At 32.8% G+C, this 21,954-nt stretch overlaps 1 protein-coding gene and 2 pseudogenes across 6 annotated transcripts in view; 2 read left to right on the top strand and 1 right to left on the bottom strand.

Annotated features, from left to right (window-relative positions):
• LOC129246429 (kinesin-like protein unc-104) overlaps positions 1 to 21,954 on the bottom strand; it is a 166,260-nt gene that overhangs the window by 122,983 nt on the left and 21,323 nt on the right. The gene's annotated exons all lie outside the window — the stretch shown is intronic.
• Positions 1,680 to 1,863, top strand: LOC129246527 (U2 spliceosomal RNA; annotated as a pseudogene).
• Positions 2,103 to 2,290, top strand: LOC129246655 (U2 spliceosomal RNA; annotated as a pseudogene).

Raw genomic sequence — 21,954 nt, 5'->3', positions numbered from 1 at the left:
TGGCGGATAAAGATTTGCTGCATATAAAAAAATTCGAGCATTCGTTATATGGAAGAAAAAATTATTAAAGATCAACTCGCATTTTGAGCTACTTTAAACCGTTATTTTATTTGCCAAAATTCAATGGACTACAAAACTGGATACCCAGAATTTTTCTGAAAATTCTGATTAATATGACAAAATTTTTCAGAAAAATTCTGTTTGAAAAATTTCAGAATTTTTTTGTTTAATTTTAAACATACATCGTTTGATATTTTAAGTTATATGGTGTTTATTGAACCATAAGTACAGTTTTGATAAAAATTTTGCAAAATAATAATATATAAAATATTACAATATAATAAACAAAATAAATAAAAAAATAATTAAAAAAACAATAAATAGGTTAGGTTATGTAGTGCTGGGTAATCTTTAAAAAAACTATAAATAAGTAGTCAGAACTTTGCAATATATCGCGCTGCTATTATTACGAACACAGGTGTAAACATTATCAGCATAGGTATCGCCCTTATCACTACCATATCCCATTACTCTCAAAAGCGAACAAGACTCTACACAGAGAGTCCTCGCACAGCAAAACTCAAATTTATGAATAAAAATTTTAAATACCCACTTTTATGTTTAACTTTGCCCCACTGTAGGTATATGTCCGCCTTGCATGTGTGCCAAAAAAAAAAACAACTTTTTTATCGCCGTGCATATGTTTTTGCATTGTTATTATTGCTCGCATGTTGTTGTAAGCTTTGTATGTAATCCCCTCTATATTTGTATGGGAACGTAATTTTAGACCAACTTTCGGTGCCAAGAAGTCGCCGATAGTTTTCCACTATTTTCTATCAACAATTACGTCAAACATACAAATATATACATAAACACAAGTGTATATGTACATACAATACAAAACGAAACACACACACACACACAGAAACGGTCATTTAGATTTAGACTGGCTTGAAAGTTGTTTCCTCTTCATCTTGGTCATACCCACATAGATAAAATTTTACTTTTTTATTTTTCCATTCAATTGCTGCAATTTTATTTATGGCAAAGGAAATGATGTGCGATGTAATAATTAAAAATTGTATTACAAATACAAATATTATCGTACAGGAAAACTAACTTGATGTACCGGCTTTTAGTTAAGGTTTAATGGTACCCAAAAACATTTTAGCTTTGAACTCAGCTTTTGGTTCAGTTGAGCGCTAAGTTACTTCTCAAATCCCTAACGCCGAGTTTCAATAGCAGCTCCAATGGAGAAAAAAAGAATTTTGAAAAACAAAAATTGTATTTCTAAACTTGAGAAAAAGTTTAATCTCCAAATCCAGTTGATCTCAACAAAATATTAAGAGAAACCACAAATAAATCGATTTTTTTGAAGTGAAAACTTCTTTAGAATCGTTGGGAGTGATTTGAGGAAAAGTGAAACGAAAAAAGCGACCAACTTGGCTACGAAGCGTTATATTATATGTTGATATAAAAGTAGCGACGAACTAAATAAAAATAACTTTTATTTTTTCTTGTGATTCGAACCAAGGATTTTGGATCGGAAGCTCACATTGCTAGTCGCTCGGCTACCGCGCCATGCTGTCGTCGCTGGCCTAAAAGTTATTTAGTTACGAAGCGTTATATTATATGTTGATATAAATAATTTTTGTGAGCGTGTAATTCTCAAAAGGTTTATTATTTAAAATGTATTGACTAGGTAGTGTGGTTATCAGCTTAACATCTGATAGATCCTCCATCGGAGGACAACAAATGTTAAACTGATTTTTGGAAATGGGCGGAGTGTTTTAGGGGCTTGCTCCTTCTCTGCCACTGGTTGACCCGGTATTGCAGTACCGCCGGGATTTCAGCTTTGAATAAATACAAGAAAAAATATACTAATACATTTAGCTTTGGTGGGAAGAGCCATACATTTTTATATGAATACATGTAAACGAAAATGGAATTTTTTTTTTTGAAATTTGCATTGTAGGACATTTCTGATTATTTATTGAAAACAGTTTTTTGGTTTAGATACTGAAAGTCAGTTTAAGTGAATCGGTAAAAATATTTCGTACATTAATTTTTGTGAGCGTGTAATTCTCAAAAGGTTTATTAGAAAATCTATTGAAGTAGGTAGTGTGGTATCTGTTCCTATCAGCTTAACATCTGATAGATCCTCCATCGGAGGACAACAAATGTTAAACTAATTTTTGGAAATGTGCGGAGTGTTTTAGGGGCTTGCTCTCCACCTCTGCCACGGGTTGACCCGGTATTGCAGTATCGCCGGGATTTCAGCCTTGAATAAATACAAGAAAAAATATACTAATACATTTAGCTTTGGTGGGAAGAGACATAAATTTTTATATGAATACAAGTAGACGAAAATGGAAGAAATTTGTAAGTCTGTTTCTTCGGTCCGTTTGGGTATTTTTTTTGACAACATCGAAACCAAAGCATTTGTATCATATTTTTCATAAGCCACTCGTATCATTTGTTGAAATTGAAAACATTGAGGATGAATAATGATAAAATGAAGAAAATAAAATATGAACTTTATAGCAATATTATAATGAACCTATAATTATCCCGCTCCTAATGCTGCTTTCGTCTTATTCTCTCTCAGTTTGTTTTACGGAAGGTTTCACTTCTATCAAGTCTAACCGTTAGACTGGTATTTTTTTTTTTTTAATTCTCGCTTTTGTTCTTAAAAATAAGAAAAAATAAGAAATAGCAAAATAACTTAATTTTAAAATTTAATCAAACGAGAAGCTAACGAGACTGGTGCTGTTAAATATTTATTACGGAAAAATATTTAGACTTCGACACAGTGCAATAAAGCGAAGCCTCGTAGAAAGAGACATAAGAAGACGATCCTATTCCATGAAGCTGGCTACAAATATGGTGGACCCAGACGTGGATAAACAGAACTGGTAAATTTCATTTATGCTTCTCTGGGCGCTGCCGAATGAATGTAAAAAGTAGTTCCGGCAAAAGAGTATCCCAGAAGAGGAGGAGGGATTGTTTTAGTGCCCTCACCACTCAACGCAGTACACAACAGTCGCTGTAAGTGCGAAGGCAATTGATCCATGCCCACCAAAAAACAAAAAAGATACTCGAAAATGTGGCGTAAAATTAAACATTCATTTTTTTAATAAATACAAAAAAAAATCATTATTTTGAGTGCTGGAAATAGCTTATGACATGTGCCTTAAAAACCTTTTCCAAAATTTTGGTTTATTTCATAGCTTGCTCCGAAAAATATGCTTCTGTTTTCTGTCACTACAGTAGCCCATACCTTTCATGTTTGACTGGTCCAAGTGGCCTCCTCTGCACCATTTTGTAACTAATCGCAATTTGGTGTTTTTATTTAGTTATAAATTAATCATTTTTCATAAATCCCGAAGAGCAGTTCATTTCTGCATTATTCAGACTAACCATTTATACAGAATTTATATATAAACGCGTGGCCATCAGCAGCAGCCACATTTCCACCACTTTACTCAAACTTAAATTTCCTTGATTTATTTTCTACCGACTATTGCTCTTGTTGTGGTTTTCCATCTTTACTAAATTCTATTTTATTTTCTTATTTCCTTATTATTGTTAGTAGTTTTCAAGTCAATTATTTTCTTGTTTCCCTTGTGCAGTGAACATGAAATTTCCATCCTTAAAATTATGAAGACACACAATATTCGCTTCATACCTAAATACAAACAAACACATACATATTTGTGTATAAAAATATGCATATATGTTCGAGTAATATCTAGTTTCATCATGCTGAGCTTTTGTGATTTTTCCACTATACTCGTATTGTCAGCGCTCACTCACTCATCCCCCCCAGGACTAGTGAGTAGCGCACTGCTGGTTCACACGAGAATATGTCAAAGGAAAACCTGAAGAAAGCCTACGTACAAATGCTTGACTGCATCAGAAAAGAGTGAACACTCGAAGTCAACTAACAAAATAAACTATAACCGCAAACCACAGCAACAGAACATGGAAAAAAAAAAATTGAAATCAACCAAAACCAGTAAATGAAGTTGTGAAGCAGGTGACTGCCGGCATAGGTATATAGAAAACATGAAAAACGTTGTATAGTCGAAGCCAACGAGCACACAATTCAGGCGATACCAGACATTTAAGAAACCCAAGCAACTGAGAAACCTAGGCAACCAACCATATAAGGCTTCAGGCAAACTAAGCAACTCAACAATGAAGCTACGTACACACACACATAGAGAAACTCCAACAAATTCAGCTCGGCTAGTGGAGAAGCCCTTTTATTACACCTACTCTGATTAACACCGCAGCTCTTGCAATTGCACTTAGATTTGCAGCTAGGATACCTCTGCTTTACATAGCCAGTGGCCTTAGTTGTCATTAGTGGCTTGGTTATTTTGTCTGCTTATCTGCATCACTGCCTCAGTTGACTGTTTGCGCTCCAACATCTGACTGACTTTCCGTGGATAACGGCACTGCCTGTCATCAAGGTCCTTCCGCATCACATACCAAGAATGGCACTTTTGCCGCACTGCTTGCTGGGCTTATCACGCTGATTTACTGCAGCAGCCGAAGCTGTTGTTGATTGTGAATTTCATTTTCATAATATTATATTTGATGAAAGCAAAATTTCTTATTTTTCCCCCCAACCACACTTTTGTTCTGTGGTATTTCCTCATCTGTTTTCATTTAGGTGTGCTTTTCAAGCGAAATTGAGTAACTGAAATATTTCATGAAGCCTAATAATGATCGAGTTGGGTTTTATTTTCGTTTTCTGTTTTTAATTTGAATAAATAGTGAAATAAGGAGACTAAATTGTGAGAGAGACGTATTTAAATTAGCAAACGAGAATTTTATTGAATGTCTTCGGATGAGCAGTCAGTTGCAGTAAATTTTTGTGTAAAAGATTTTTACTGAAGTTTTTTTTTTTAATTTTTCATTAAAGAAAATTAAGTTAATAAAAATTATTTATACAAAAAAGTTTTATTTTTTTTTATTTTTTTTTTTAATTTTAATTTATTTTAAAAATTTAATTTTAATTTTAATTTAAAAAATAAAATTCTTTCCTTAAAACAAAATTAATTTACAAAAAATTATTTATACAAACGCATTTTATTTTTTTTAATTAAAATTAAAGGAAACATTTTTCCTCAAAAAAGATTATTTACAAAAAAATTATTTACAAAAAAATTATTTACACAAAAGCAATTTATGTTTTTAAATTAAATTAAAATAAAGTTAAAAATTTTTAATTAACGAATTTTCTTTTAAAAAATTAAGTTACTAAAATTTATATACCAATTTATTTTATTTTTTATTATTTTGGATGAGCAGTTTCAGTAAATTTTTTTTCAAAGATTTTTATTTATATTTTTTTACTCAAAATTTGTATTAAAGAACTTTCCATTAAAGAAAATTAAGTTATTAAAAATTATTTATACAAAAAAAGTTTATTTTTTAAATTAAAATTAAAATAAAATTAAAAATTTTTCAAATTTTCTTTTAAAAAATTAAGTTAATAAAAATTATATTATATATTTATTTATTTTGTTTTTTATTATTTATTTATTATTTCGGATGAGCAGTTTCAATAAATTTTTGTGTAAAAGATATTTACCGAATTTTTTTATTAAAAATTTTTATGAAAGAACTTTCCATTAAAGAAAATTAAGTTATTCAAAATTATTTATATTTTTTAAATTAAAATTAAACTAAAAAGTTTAAATTAAAATTAGAATCAAAATTTTTATTTAAATTTTTTTTTTTTGACTTTTGGAAATAAAATAATATTAAAAATTGTCCATTAAAGAATTTTATTTAAAAACATTTAGTCACAAACAACAACAAAATTTTTTAGTTTATGCATTAATTTATTTTTCAAATAAAATTAAAATAAAATTAAAAACTTTTCACTAAAGAATTTTCTTAAAAAAAAATCAAGTCACTAAAAAATATTAATTACACTGAAGTATTTAATTTTTTAAGCTTTTAATCCAAATAAAAAATAAATATTTTCATATTTTTTAATTTTTAGAAGAGTTTTTAATTATTTTTCTTTGGTACAAAATGGTGTTTAAAAATTTTAATTTTTCAGTTTAATTTATTATGTATAAAACAATAAATTATGCAAAAGTATTTTAGTATAAGGTAACGTAAAATTAGTCACCCCAGCAACAGACAGCTGCAGTTGACTAAGCCTACAAAACTTGCGAATTTAAAAGCTGTAACTCGAATGGTTCGCCTAATTCCGAGTTCCGTTAAAAATTTCATTACAAAATCAAAAAAAAGAAAACAAAAAAAAAATCACTTTTAATCAAAGTTTCAAATAAAAATAAGAATTTAATTTTTTTATTTTGAAATTCATACACAAATTTCAATTTCAAAAACTTATTTTTTTGATTTCCAATTATTTTCAAATTTATATAAGATTTTTGATTATCATATTTTTTTTTTATTATATTTAACTTAAATTTTTTTACAACCCAGCTATTTTTCGCAAAGCAACATTTCTCAAAATGCATTTATTAACTTTATTATATTATAATTTTCTTTTATTATAAAATATTTAACTGCGAATTTAGTTTATGAAAAAGAAACAGCATTCCGTCTTTCCAAAACAAACAAAGACTTATTTTTTTATTTTGCTGTTAATCCGGTCTTGAGCTCGCAACACAAAATACGAAAACTAAATTTTTGGAGTTCGCTGAAAAAATATACATATACTACTGTGGGCAAAAAGTAAGGTGAATTTGGTTGTAAAATCAAAAATCTTTATTTATTCTTGTAAATCAAATTCATCCCCTTCAAAATAATCCCCCTCGATGAAATACACTTATGCCAACGATTTTTCCAATCCCCGAAACATGCCAAATAGTCCATTTCCGGTATAGCCATCAGCACCTTCCTCGATTCAGCTTTTATCTCCTCAATCGACTCGAAACGCGTTCCCCGGAATGGTCTCTTGAGTTTTGGGAATAGCCAGAAGTCACACGGAGCCAAATCAAGCGAATACGGTGGTTGCGGAACGATATGCGTGGAATTTTTGGCGAAATGGTCGCGTAGAACGAGTGCAGTGTGAGACGGTGCATTATCGTGATGCAAAAACCAAGAGTTGTTGGCCCATTCTTCTGGTCTTTTTAGACGAAATGCTTCACGTAAACGACGCATAACGCTCAAGTAATATTCCTTATTAACAGTTTGGCCAGGTGGAAGGAATTCATAGTGCACCACACCACGAAAATCGAAAAAAACTGTCATCATGACCTTTATTTTTGAACGACTTTGACGTGCTCTTTTCGGTCTGGCCTCGCCTTTAGCACGATATTCGCTTGATTGGTCGGTTGTTTCAGGGTCGTAAGCATAAATCCAAGCCTCATCTCCCGTAATGATGCATTTGAGCTTGTCCTGATAGTCTGAAAGCATTGTTTCACACACATCAACGCGACGATTTTTTTCCAACAAATTGAGAGTTTTCGGTACCAAACGAGATTTGACTTTTCGTAGGCCTAAATGGTCTTTCAAAATGGTTTTCACAGATCCTTCTGATATGCCGATCATATCAGTAAGGTCTTTAACAGTCAACCGACGATTTTTGAGCACTACCTCCTTCACTTTATTGACGTGTTGGTCATCTGTTGACGTCGATGGTCGTCCGGAGCGCTCCAAGTCAGCAACACGTTCTCGACCCTCTTTGAAGTCTTTGTACCACTTATAAACATTTTTCTGCGACATGGTCGAACAAAAATTTAGTTTAGTTAAAATTTCATTTTCAAAATTTTAATTATTTTTCCGAATTTTTTTAATTAAATTCCAACTTTTTTTTGGGAAACAGTTTAAACCAAAAAAAAACTTGTTAATCGGTGTTTGAAACGCACGAAATGCAAAAATTTCATTTTCAAAATTTTATTGTTTTTGGTTTCCAACTTTTCTTTTAATTTAATTAAAATTTATTATTATTTGTTTTTTAATTATATTTTTATTTCAATTTTTTTAAAAAGTAACTGCTTACCTCCAAATTCAAAGCTAATTTTGATTTATTATAATTCACGTTTATGATTAAGAAGCAAATACTATTTATCAATCTCACCTTCTCTCTCTCTAGAGCTCCACAGTCTGTGGTGGACCATAGCTTCATCAACAATCCTCCTCCAATTCACTCTCTCTCTCTTGCCGCATTTCTCCAATTACGAACATTCATCAATCAATCTTTAAATCAGATTTTATCAATCAATAATTATTTCTAAAAAAACTCATATGCGCCATTTTGCAACGAGAACCTCAAAATCTGATCACCCACAACATACATACATACACGCTCCGAAATAATTATACAAGTTTTGACAATTTCGTTTTTTGACGTGATAACGTCTTATAATTCGATTTAGCCGGCTGCACGCACGAAAAAATGTGTCGTTACCTTGCTCATTTGCCGTTACCTTGCTCATTTGTCGTTACCTTGCTCATTGCCGTTACCTTGAATGAACTGCAAGCGAGAGCGCGGAACGAACGACAAAGAGCACAATCGGCCCCCGCGTTCGGCAACGTTCGACATCTGGCTCTGTCCTACTTGAGTGAGCATATATATGTATGTATATGCGCATTTGTAGGTATATAAATTCACATACTTGTATTTGCATATGCCTTCTTCCTGTGTGCATGGTAATGAACCATTTCTCTGTTGAGAATAGGACGATGATAGAAAAAGTAGGAAATGAAAGGGAGTGTTTCGAGTTTAAAGTGTCTTGAAAAAGGCAAATCGATGATGGTGCCTCTTAGTATTGTTGACTTATTAACGTCTGATGCACAATCGAAATTGAAGATCTCTTTAATGAATTTGATAAATGTTTCGTAATTTTTCGGGTTTGTGTAAATGTAACTTGACCTATTCCATTGCAATTCCATTTACCTCCTCCTCTATATCCATACAAAATATCTATCAAACAAATAAAATTAAAATTTTGTTTTGAAAATTGCAACCATTCCATCAATATTTTCTTATGACGTTGTCACGTTAAACTATCGTCAGTAAACCGACTTTACAGACAACCTCTTTTTTTTTCAATTAGTACTTCGTAAAAATATGCGCCATTCAACAACAAAAACCATAATAAGCCAAGTAAACTATCAAAAAAATTCAACAAATTTTCATAAACACTTTTAATCACAATTTTATAATCCATTAAATCTTAGTCCATTAAATTTTAGTATAACAAAGAGCAAGTTTGAAGTCGCTCAAAGTCTTTGTTGATCATTTTGCCCCTGAAGATGCTTCGCATTTTCTCCTTATAAAAAAAAAAACAAAACATTGTGCATTCGTATAGTCAAAAAATAGTGTAAATATATGGTGCGTTTGGGTTAATTTCTTTTATATTTTCGACTAAAGTCTTGGGCAAACTATTTTCTTAAACCAAGTCGGTTGTTTTTACTATTTTGACAGAATTTCTATTGTATAAATTGGGAGCGTGTCATTATTCTGTATTACAAAATTCTGGGTGACAAAATTCTGTAAATTGCAAAAAAATTCTGCTTTTTAAAATTCTGTTTTTTTTAAATTCTGCTTTTTAAAATTCTGTTTTTTTTAAATTCTGCTTTTTAAAATTCTGCTTTCTAAAATTCTGCTTTTTCAAAATTCTGCATGTTTAATGCGAAAAATTCTGCTTTATTCAAGTTTTGTGATTTTCGTCATACAAGAAGTACCAAAATAAACATTTATTCCATAAATATACATATATGTTTAAGCGATAACAATATTTTAGTTTAGCCAATTACAATATTTTTTGCAATTCTTTTTAAATATGTAGTGTGACTTAATTCATTTCTTTTCTTAATAATTCTTCGCAGCTGTTTGTTTTTTTTAATTATTTTCCTTTTTCTTCTAACTCTTTCTCCATTTTCTTTTCTTGATATTTGAGTTTTCGCTAAAATAAGTTCCTTTTGCAAACTTAGCACAAGATGGTAAAATTGCGAATTTCTTCTTCCAACAATAACTTTCAGCCGCCGATGCCACGCTTCAATATTGTTTTGTGTTCTAGGAAACGTTTCTGTTTGCGATGCATTATGGTCATGCACTGACCAAAACTCGGGAGAATATTTGGAATTATTATTATTTATATCAATATAATTTTTATCAAACCAAACTAGTAATTTTTTTACACTTTCATCATCGCAGTTATTAAGTAATGTTTGAAAGTAATTCGGTATTTCGCTTGGCGGTACGAAAGCTAAGCTTTTAATCATTCGGACTTGCAGTGCGAATTCCACCGAAGTCCCATATTTTTGAGCCAATCTATACATAAAAAGAACATACTATTACTTAGTATACATACACAACCATAAAATAGGCTTTAATTACCTCTCCTTCTGAACCTTTCGCCATATTATTTGTCCAAAATGGAACAAACAGCCGCGTAAATCAGTATTTGGGAAACATTGCTTAATTGCCGATAAGATACCCATTTCGAAATCGCAAATTATACGCTGAGGGTATAAATTTAGTTCATGGTTACCAGCAATCGTCAGCAACTCGTTAAAAACAGCGACATATGACTTCAACGTTTTTTTGCTCATCAAGCAAAAAACGAGAGGCACGATTTCGCCATGTACTCTGCCATGTATGGAAAAAAGTTGCCTCATAACGCGAGGAACAACATGGAAAGTTCCATCAACAGCCCAGCAGTCACTGCTACTCAGCATTTCCAATGAAGATTTTGTCCCCAATATTATAAAAAGTTCATCATCGACCCACTTTTCTGCTAAGACAAAAAGCTCGCCTTCAAGGACATATAAATTAAGTGGCATATCAATATCATCTACAGTTTTTGGTTCTTTCATGTTCCATTTCTTTTTTCTAGTCCGCATTATTTTACTTTTTTGGGCCATTTTAGAAGGTAAAGCATCACGGCTATCGCTCGGAGTTAGCACAATGGTTTCTCGAATTATCTGGCTAGCCGGCAAGCATGTTTTTTTAGATAACTCTTTAAGCTTTATATTAGCATCGCGAACAAAACCTTCCACTGCCTCAGGGATATGGGTATGTACACCGGACCTTTTAATCACACAATGGATACCGTCTTTTAATTCAGTCACCAATCGAGATTTACAGTGACACGCTATTCTCTTGGAACACGACCAATTATATGTCCTTTGTTTTGTTATTCTTTCTAAATAATAGAAATACCCATCAACACCCAACATTTCCTTATTTTTATTTGTTTTCAAAATTCTTATTTCGGACATTTTTATCAATATAATATTAAACCACGCTCTTTCACAAAAAGTCAGCACTTAACAGAAGGTAAACAAACAATATAAGAACCATTGTAGACAGGTGTGGTGAAATTGTAATTCCTCATTTGTGATAGAAGTTCTCATCTCCAGGTAATATTTGATTGCAAACATACCTATGTACATACCAATGTATAAATGTTGTCAACTATAATTAACGTAGGTATGTACATAGGTATGTACGAATATGTTAAAAACAATGGGGCGCATATACTCAAATTGTGTAAAAAGTTTTACTAACAAATAACCATACCTAAATTTGACAATGAATATCCCACAATGTTCTGTATTACAAAATTCTGTATTAAAATAATAATGTTAACAATGTTAAAGAGGTAATGTAATTATTTTGGAAAAGTGCGCACTTTTTCAAAATAATTACATTACCTCTTTAACATTGTTAACATTATATTTTAATACAGAATTTTGTAATACAGAATTTTGTAATACAGAATTTTGTAATACAGAATTTTAGAAAGCAGAATTTTAAAAAAGCAGAATTTTAAAAAAGCAGAATTTTAAAAAGCAGAATTTTAAAAAGCAGAATTTTGTTTTTAGAATTTTGTACATACAGAATTTCGACACCAAAACGTATAAATTTACATTTCGCATGCCCATACATTTGCTTGCTTTTAATATACGACAATATACGGATACTTACGATGATTTACATCTTCGCTCACTCCCCTGACACACTCGCGAACCAGTAATATTTATTTTTGCAGAGATTATGAAAACTACAAACAAACAAGACAGTTACAGATTTATACGCATTTATTTTACCAGCCTCATGGATGTATGATGCGCAAATACGCACATAAATTGCACACATACATACATACATACATACATACATACATACTTATAATACAAAGCCAAAAAACACAAATCCTCATATTTATTATTATTACTTTGCACAATTTTCTTGACTAATTTCAAGCCTCAAAGCGGCCAACCAAAGCACACAAGCGCATATATTACATACATACAAATGTATACACATAGTATACATACGCATATGTATTTATATGAGGAGTGCGCATTATTCTGTTATTTGTGCCCTGCTCTCAATGTGGCCGCGAAAGTGGAAATATGTTTTTCTTTTGCAAATTTCTTATTTGCTGTTGTTGTATCTGGTTTGTAATGTTCTATTCTGCTCGTTTGAAATTCTTGAAATTGAATGCTGGCGTAGGCGCTCATGCATATCTATGTACCTATGTGGGCATGTGAGATCCCAAAGGGCCGGAGAATAAGGAAATGAGGCTACTAGAAATGGCGACTACGAGTATGTAGGTATGTGTATGTGTACCTGTGTCTGCATTTGTTGCTATGATAAATCATGTCACTTCACACACTCGATAACTTCTGCTAGATCACATGCAACTCCACTGTAATAGAAATAGGACCAGTTACTAGGCCACAAAAGCAAATGTTTATTTGAGCGTATTGTGGGAGCGATTTTGGGAGAACGTTCATCACTAGAGACGAACGAATGGTTCATTTATGAAGAGTGCAGGAGGCTGGCGTATTTGTTTGAAGATCTGAGAGAAAAAACAAATTTTGACCGAAAAGTGCGCTGAATGCGCTTTAGCTACTCCAAGTGTTCACATACCGGTCCGAATCCATGATTCCCATGATTTGATCGAAAAGCATCCAAAAATTTGATGCATTTCATTAGCGACTTTCTTCTAACTTCGTTGAGCGTCGTATCAATACCAAACCCGTTTTCAGTGACAGCCCGGTTTGGTCTTCACTTTGGTAAAAAATTACAAAAAAATGTTCTGCGAATGAGTCATTTGATACATTTGATGTTACTCAAAGGGTGCACCATATAAAAAAATAATAATAAAATGTTTTGTTTTTTTATACTGACAACTGCGCTGAAGAAAGTGTCGTTAACTTATTACCCTATATCCGCTATACGAAATACATCGCTTAACGATTCAGATGAATGTTTAGACATTTTAAAAATCAGCCCATAAATTAAATTTTGTGTTGCCGAGTCTAAGTATACATTTAATGAAATGAAATTAAATGTTTTGGAGAAGCTACATTTTCATTCTCTCTCGTTAATATAACCTGAAAAGTTTGGTTTTAGAGTATGGGATTTCGTGGGACCAGTCATGGGGGTCATTAGAAAGAGGTTTTATTATATTTCAAAATTAAGTGCAATGTTTACTCTTTCTAATAAAACAAAGCTCACTGTGCCTACCAATGTCACACCCTTTATCGCAACCTTGCATTCCTTACATTCCTTAAAAAAAAGAATTTTATAATTATAAATTTTGTGAAAATGCTCAAAAACGTTGGGTGAAAGTACCATTTCTTCAGTTATTTCAATTTATAGCTACTCCCAACTCGCCATTAAATATGTAAATAACAAATCATGCATTCCATTTCAAAAAAGCTTTGAAACTATAAAATTGTATTGTAAGCCTGAAATAAGTAAAAACTGCAGTAGAAGAAAAAATACATGAAAAAAATTCTTGAAAAAGTATGTAAAATGCAAGTTGCACCAAACAGTGAAACAGATGTGCTTGGCAGGCCACTAACAACAAAAAATGGAAAAAACAGCAAATAACTTTTTTTGTGCATCATTGTTTCTTTTTTTGTTTCTGGTTTTTTCGTTGCAAAATGCAAGCGACCGCAATATTTCGTGTGCGCACGCCATCGAACGCATTGCAATTAACCACAGCAAAGAGGAAATAGCAAAAAAAAACAAAAAAACAAAAACAATCAACAGTAACAAATATGTATCAGCGCGAGCAAGAATAACTGTAGCCAATTCAAATAACAAAACTCCCAAAGAGTAAATAGTACATTGTAAACAAATGCGTCCAACCGAAAGTTTCAGCTACAGCAGCAGTTTGCGGCGCAAAGAGTAGCCGGAATGAACAGTAACACTAACAACAACAAAAGCAACGACTGCACATTAACCAATAGTTGAAATGGAGAAGGCAAATTGTTGGCGTGGTGAAGAAGCAATGGGAATGGGGAGTAAAGCAGTTAGGTCTCCCTCAGCGCGAGCGAACTCCTACAAGTGCTCTTAAGCTACATATATTATAGATAAAGTGTGTGCGTGTGTGGGTATGTGGTTGTGCGTGCAAGTACTATAGGTAAAGTTGGTTAAAAAGTAAATTCGCAAGTGCAATAAATCATTGAATGTAAAGAACTAACAACAAAAAGCACAAAATTAGTAATAAGTATGTACAACAATATTCGATTGCCGAAGTTTTTGTTGTATTTTTATATAAAATTTTAATAGACATGCATTAAGTACAATAGCCACATTGAGCAAAGTGGTTAAGTGTATAGAGGAGAGGCGGTAAATGGGGTGTTAACAGCAAGCGGTGTAGGAGAAACGAGAAACAACGGAGAAAATACGAATGTATTGTATAAAACCATCAGGGAAGAGGAGGGCAGTGGAAGAAATCGTTGAGTACCATCGAGTTGCAGCAAAAGTGCGTATGGCATGGAGAGGCATCAACTGGCTGGTTAACCAGCTAACCAATCAACCGCAAGCGAACTGGTTCAATGCTTTCCAAAGAAATAATTCAAGAGCTGGAAAATTTCAAGGAGTTGTGGTAAGGTTTTACTGCTATGGTGGCATAATGGGAAGAGAAAAAGTTTTACAAGGGGAGTAAGAATAGATGGAAGTAGGAGAGATAAAAGGGGAATAAGCGACGCAAATATTAATATTAAAAAGGATATACCCACAGACATAAGATTAGGCAGCATAAACTTGCTTTTGCAGCTTTTATTGCTTGAATTAAATTTTGGTGTCGAATAAATTCACTTTTACACAGCTTTAATCCATAAATATTTTCATATCAAAAGGTTGCCACAGTATTTAATATTAATAATTAGGGAGCAGCGCCAATCACATTCCTGGTCAATATATTCAATATGTTTGGATTAATGCTGACTCCGAGGATATTCATTTAATAAGCAAGTTGTGATATTTAATTTAATTCTTAATTAATTTAAAATAATTTTAATTTTTATTCGATAAAACTCAGCGATGACGCCCAAGCAGACAAAGCGTTTTTGTATATCAAAACTTGATTTATGTGTTGTAGTAACATTAATTTATTATAAAATATTTATAACTTTATATTGAAAATGAGTTTGTGAGATGAAACTGTTAAAACTAACTTTAAATTACTACAAATAGCAAGGAAAGTGAGTTAAGCTCATCTCTTGTAAGATTTTTCTACCAAAGGTATACTCTGTTTTTTTTTTTATGAAAATACTAGCTTCAACCCGCGGCCCTGCTCGCATAGGAGTAGTTTTGAGGGATTTAGGATATGTTTATAAAAGAATTACAAACAATAATTTCATAGAAAATCAGAAAAATATCAAGCAAAATTAATTTTTATTAATTTTCTATCTTAAACCGTTTTTGAACTTTGCATTTGGGTCATAGTTGAACAGCTTATGCGGATTATGAAGTCTAGAGTGTGCTATAAATAGTGGAAAATAGGAAAAACTAAGACTTTTTAGATTAAATTTAAGCAAATATTCGATTATTAGTGACGAATGAGAGTGGTGGCGTGGCCTGGGGGCTGTGGAAAGGGAGTTCCATCATAAAAACATGCCTACAACCTTCATTGGGTGAAAATATGAATGTATAAAAATTTTTACGTCATTTGGTGTTGTCGTTTCGTAGTGATGCGCGGACAACGTACAGATATTCACATTTATAGTATAGATATTTCATAGCAAAAATTAAATACGATATTTACCTCATGTCTATCATTTTGATATTATATTTTCGAGAGGCTGAAAAGTTTATATTATAATAATTCTTCAATATAAAAAACCGGCACAGTTTCTTTCCTTTCAATTAAACAAAACATTCCCTTGATGAATAGCAAATAATTTGCATATTTCTGGGCTACCAATCGAAAATTATACCAACACCCACACAACCTCGCTTTGCCAACAAAGCAGCACAGTAATTTCGAGATGAAAATGATGAAGGCCAACAAATCAGAACAAGAGAAAAAAATACTAAATAAATAAATCTAACTATTTTATGGTTGATAAATGATGTCTTGATGCATGTGGGTGTTGCAGCGCCTGAAAATATATAACAGCAAATAACACAGTAATAAAAGGCTGACCTCAAAAAGCAGTTAGCAGCTGGCGGCTGCTTGTTCCACTTTACACCTACAAACTTGCGGAAATAAATAATAAAAAATTGTATGTAAACAATAAAGAAATTAAGAACAAGAAAAAAAAACACAGCAACCGAATGAAGCATAAAATGGAGCAGAAAATAAATTGGAAAAAATATGCAACGTTTGCAGAAAAAATACAAGAAAAAGCCTGCACTCTTTTTGTTTGCGCCAACCAGTGTGACAACCTCATTTTCTGAGCCGCCCACAGGCGCAAAATAGAGCTGCAGTATTGTAGCAACAAAATTAAGAGCAACAGCTGCTGCTGATGGCGTTGCAGTACAATTCTGTGTTGTCACTCTGTTGTTGTCCCTCTGCTGGTACTACTTCTGTCTCTGATCTCATTTTGCTTTGGTTGGCTGTGGTGTGCAAAATTGAAAATAGCTGCAAAACTTTACAATGACAAACTCATTTGACGTCATACCACACTTCACAAACACACACACACACGCACTCATACTTATTACTGTCCTTTGGTGCAAACACTCACACATACGCAAGCAAATAAAGCAGACAGCAGCAGTGACAGCCACTTCAGCCTGAGGGTTGATAGAGATGCGCAAATAAAATGAGGAGAGTGGCTAGATTTTGAGGGCGCGAAGATGAGTAAGAGTTAGAAAAAAAAATAAGGAAGACATGGCACATAAATTAAGATAAATTGCCGACAAAGTTCAATATTTGTAAAAGGCACGCATGCCATCGTCGCAACCACAGCCACCTTGCCGCCACCGTCACTGCCGCTAGCCGAGCGTAGCAGACGAAACAAACAAGACACCGCACAAAGGAGGCTTGGGACTGGCGGTCAAAAGGGGATTGTTGCGGCAAACAGAAAGTCAACAATTACAAAAAAAATACAAAAAACATAACGTATCAATTACTTTAAGCAAGCAGGCTAAATGCACACAACAAAGAAAGTATTAAATAACCGAAAACTAAAATCCATATTTTTTTGTGTGGCAGTGTTGCCAACCACTTGTCGAAAATAACAAATATGCATACATAAGAACTGCGCATGTGAAACTCAATAAAGTTAACTGCATGACCCTGATTTTGCATGAAAGCAAAAAATCAAAGCATACCCACAGGCGTTGTTTAACTTTCTATGGTTATAAAATTGTGAATATTTGTGATAGGATAATGAAAATGAATGAAATTGAATAAATGTTTAATGGGAATAAATTCCCAAAAACTTGGAAAATGAGATAAAATTAAAAAGACCAGATGAGGGACGGAAATAAGGTAAGATAAGATAAGATAAGATAAGATAAGATAAGATAAGATAAGATAAGATAAGATAAGATAAGATAAGATAAGATAAGATAAGATAAGATAAGATAAGATAAGATAAGATAAGATAAGATAAGATAAGATAAGATAAGATAAGATAAGATAAGATAAGATAAGATAAGATAAGATAAGATAAGATAAGATAAGATAAGATAAGATAAGATAAGATAAGATAAGATAAGATAAGATAAGATAAGACAAGATAAGATAAGATAAGATAAGATAAGATAAGATAAGATAAGATAAGATAAGATAAGACAAGATAAGATAAGATAAGATAAGATAAGATAAGATAAGATAAGATAAGATAAGATAAGATAAGATAAGATAAGATAAGATAAGATAAGATAAGATAAGATAAGATAAGATAAGATAAGATAAGATAAGATAAGATAAGATAAGATAAGATAAGATAAGATAAGATAAGATAAGATAAGATAAGATAAGATAAGATAAGATAAGATAAGATAAGATAAGATAAGATAAGATAAGATAAGATAAGATAAGATAAGATAAGATAAGATAAGATAAGATAAGATAAGATAAGATAAGATAAGATAAGATAAGATAAGATAAGATAAGATAAGATAAGATAAGATAAGATAAGATAAGATAAGATAAGATAAGATAAGATAAGATAAGATAAGATAAGATAAGATAAGATAAGATAAGATAAGATAAGATAAGATAAGATAAGATAAGATAAGATAAGATAAGATAAGATAAGATAAGATAAGATAAGATAAGATAAGATAAGATAAGATAAGATAAGATAAGATAAGATAAGATAAGATAAGATAAGATAAGATAAGATAAGATAAGATAAGATAAGATAAGATAAGATAAGATAAGATAAGATAAGATAAGATAAGATAAGATAAGATAAGATAAGATAAGATAAGATAAGATAAGATAGGATAAGATAAGATAAGATAAGATAAGATAAGATAAGATAAGATAAGATAAGATAAGATAAGATAAGATAAGATAAGATAAGATAAGACAAGATAAGATAAGATAAGATAAGATAAGATAAGATAAGGTAAGGTAAGAAAGAAAGAAAAAGTGGAGAATAACTTGGCTTCACTTGGTTTTTCAAGATTTCACTCAGCCAAAATCGCTTAGGCGGTTTCTGTGCCAGTAAAGAAACAAAATAAAACACCATAACAAGACGACTACATGACTGTGTTGGTATTGCAAAACTTGTAATCAAATACATTAGGATGACTCACGCACGAAAATTCTTCTTAAAAATTTTGCACAATTCACATTTACGCACACCTTAAGGGGGAACACCACTGTGGGGGGTAAAAAAATAGTCGATTTTAGGGATTTTTTTTTTTGTAAGTAGGAATGATTATTTAAGGATCGGACAAAAGGCAATTTATTATATATGTATTAAACTATGTTGATGTAAATTTGTATTAAAAAATATTGAAAACTGACAAATTTATGTAGAAAAACGTAACGAGTTAAAAAAATGACGTCATCTGGTGGCAGCGATACAGCAATGAATAAACATCTGAAATCAAAAAAACAAAAATTTTATTAATCTCCACAATAGTGACTATCGTTGTACGTAGGCGTTTTTTTTATTTTTGTTTATGACAAAATGGTGGTGATTTGAATTTCAATGTGTGTTTTTCACCATTTTTTTGATTTTCAACATGCCCAAAAAATAATTATTTTCGAAATTTTTTGAAAATCGGCTACGTACAACGATAGCCAATGCGATAATAAAAATTTTGAAAAAAAGAAAATTAAAATCGGTTCATTGGTCTTCGAGAAATCGTTGCCACCGTATCAAAAAAAGTCGTTTTGAGAAATAAGCGTTTAAAGTTTTCATTGCGTATTCCATTGTTCAGCATGCAGTTACATCTGAAATATTTATACTTACTAAGTTCAATTATACTTATCTCAGTCAATTTTTAAGATTTTAAGTTAATAATTTTGTTACATATTTTTGAATATTTATACTTTCAGAAAATGCAAAAAACAAAAAGATTTTTTTGAATTTTCACAGTGGCGTTCCCCCTTAAATTTAAAAGTATATCTCCATTGCTACCAGCCTTCTCATAATAAAGTAAACTGCGAATACTTGTGCAAACGTCGCAAAATAGCAATAAAACAATTCATCTTCGATTTTGATTGGCATCTGCAGCCCTTAACCTGAGAGCACCCATTCCATGCATTTGGCTCGAAAACAAACGCAATTGTCTGGCACGCACGTGTCTACCCAAGAGTTATGGGAGCGCACGCACACACAGACATACACATGTGGCTATCACCTATAATACACACTTGCGCTAATAGCAATTCACACACACACACACACTAATACCATGACAGCTTAGGGCACAAAACAAACATAATGAACTATTTCGATTTCCACTTTGGAGGTTACCACTTACACAACCAGCTTTACTTCCGCCGAGGCGAGTTTAACGCAACTAACAACAACAATGCGGCTGAGTTCCGGAGTGTAGCAACTGAATTTCCGCTTTCCTCAGCCAACACAGCTCTTTTCAGCCAAGAATAGCTATGCGGCGTAACTTTATTGCAGCATTCCCCTCTCCCCATTCGCCTCTTTTTGGTGCATACCTACCAGCTGCTTTTGACAGCTTATTACATTTTGTGTCGCTTGATAATCGCTTTCAATATTTGTTCGTATTTACGTAGTTGGATTCCGACTGCTCCTTACAACGTCAAGCTTAAAATTCGATTAAACGAATATGTGAAAGTTGCCAGCTTTGTGGGCGGCAGCGCTTGAAGCTATCACACGCATTTACTTCAGTGTCAAATAACTCCTGCGCTCATAATATATGAAGGTTTATACGAACACACTAGAATGAAGAGAAATTTTGCTGGACTCAAAAAAATATTCTTAAATAAAATTGGATACGACTATATCGTTTTACAGGAAACTAAGCACATATTGCGGACAGACTTCGAGCTATGCGGTAGAAAGTTGCAGAAAATCCATTGCGAAACAACCCAAGAAATTTAAGTTCTCACAGCAAGATCCGTGAACGAGCTGAGGAGGCTCATGTCGACCTAGATTTCCTCTTATTAAAGAAAAACAGCGCTGCTGAACAAAAGAGCTCCGCTCTAGATGAGAGAGGTAAGCTCTTCATAGCAAGAGCGGATCATTACGAGAGCTCTTCCTTACCGAAAGGCGACTAGAGGCACCACACTGCTGTTCGCTGACAAGTCTTTCGAGCTATAAATCTCATAAATACAACAAAAGCTCATCCCGAAGCTCAAATTCCGCTCACACTAACGGGTTGTTGTTGTTGTTGTAGCAGCATAAACATTCCCCATACTTACATACGGAGAATGCTGCTGGAGTGGCAATTCTTGGCCGGATATAAATCCGGGTCGTTTCGGTAATGTAGAACCGACTGCCGTGGAAACGTACACACTGACGGATCGCATCAGCCGCTTTCAATACGACCAAGACTCACTCTCAGAGCTCACTGAGCCGCCGCATAAGGCACAAATAATGAATTACGCTTCATCACAGCCTCAAGCTCTCATCAACTCATCACAAGAATACCTCGAGCCACTAGACTCAACAATTTTATCCAAAGGTGTTTAGCCGTACCACATTGACACTAGCGAAGCTTATGGGCTATAAAACTCGAATAAATAAACGCCCAGAAACCCAGAAGCTTAGGTAACACTTACTTAATCCGCGGTTCTCTCACGTTAATAAAATTGATATTCATATCATGCACATAGGCACCTTTATGCCTCTCGTCAAACTGGTGTTGCCAGAAAGAAATGGAAATGGCGAACCATCTACTTAGCGCTCAAAAAGCTTTACGAGAAATTTGCCTCGCCGATATATTATACTGAAATCTTCCTGCGGTGAGACAGTTCGCCTCTGTTAATTTCAACACAAATGAATCGAAATCATAGTTGAAATTCATGGAATCGGAGTTGAATATCTCCAAAAAATCGATTAATCGCATTTTAACTGATCATTTCGGCTTACGAAAGGTCTGTGAATGTTTTATTCCGCACAAGTTAACTCAGCACCAAAAATTGATCAGAATGCAACATTCGAAAGACCTCATTAAAGAGGCGAGAAAAGATGAGAACTTCCTTTACAACATTGTAGCGGCTGATGAAACGTGGTGTTTCCAACATGAAACTGAAACTAAGCGTCAAAGTGCCGAATGGAAGGCCCCTATCGAGCCACCATCCAAAAAAT

The sequence above is a fragment of the Anastrepha obliqua genome, chromosome 4 (genome assembly GCF_027943255.1).
Source record: "Anastrepha obliqua isolate idAnaObli1 chromosome 4, idAnaObli1_1.0, whole genome shotgun sequence".
Lineage (NCBI taxonomy): Eukaryota > Metazoa > Arthropoda > Insecta > Diptera > Tephritidae > Anastrepha > Anastrepha obliqua.
Note: the sequence above shows the minus strand (reverse complement) of the source record. Positions and strands in the feature narration are given on the sequence as shown.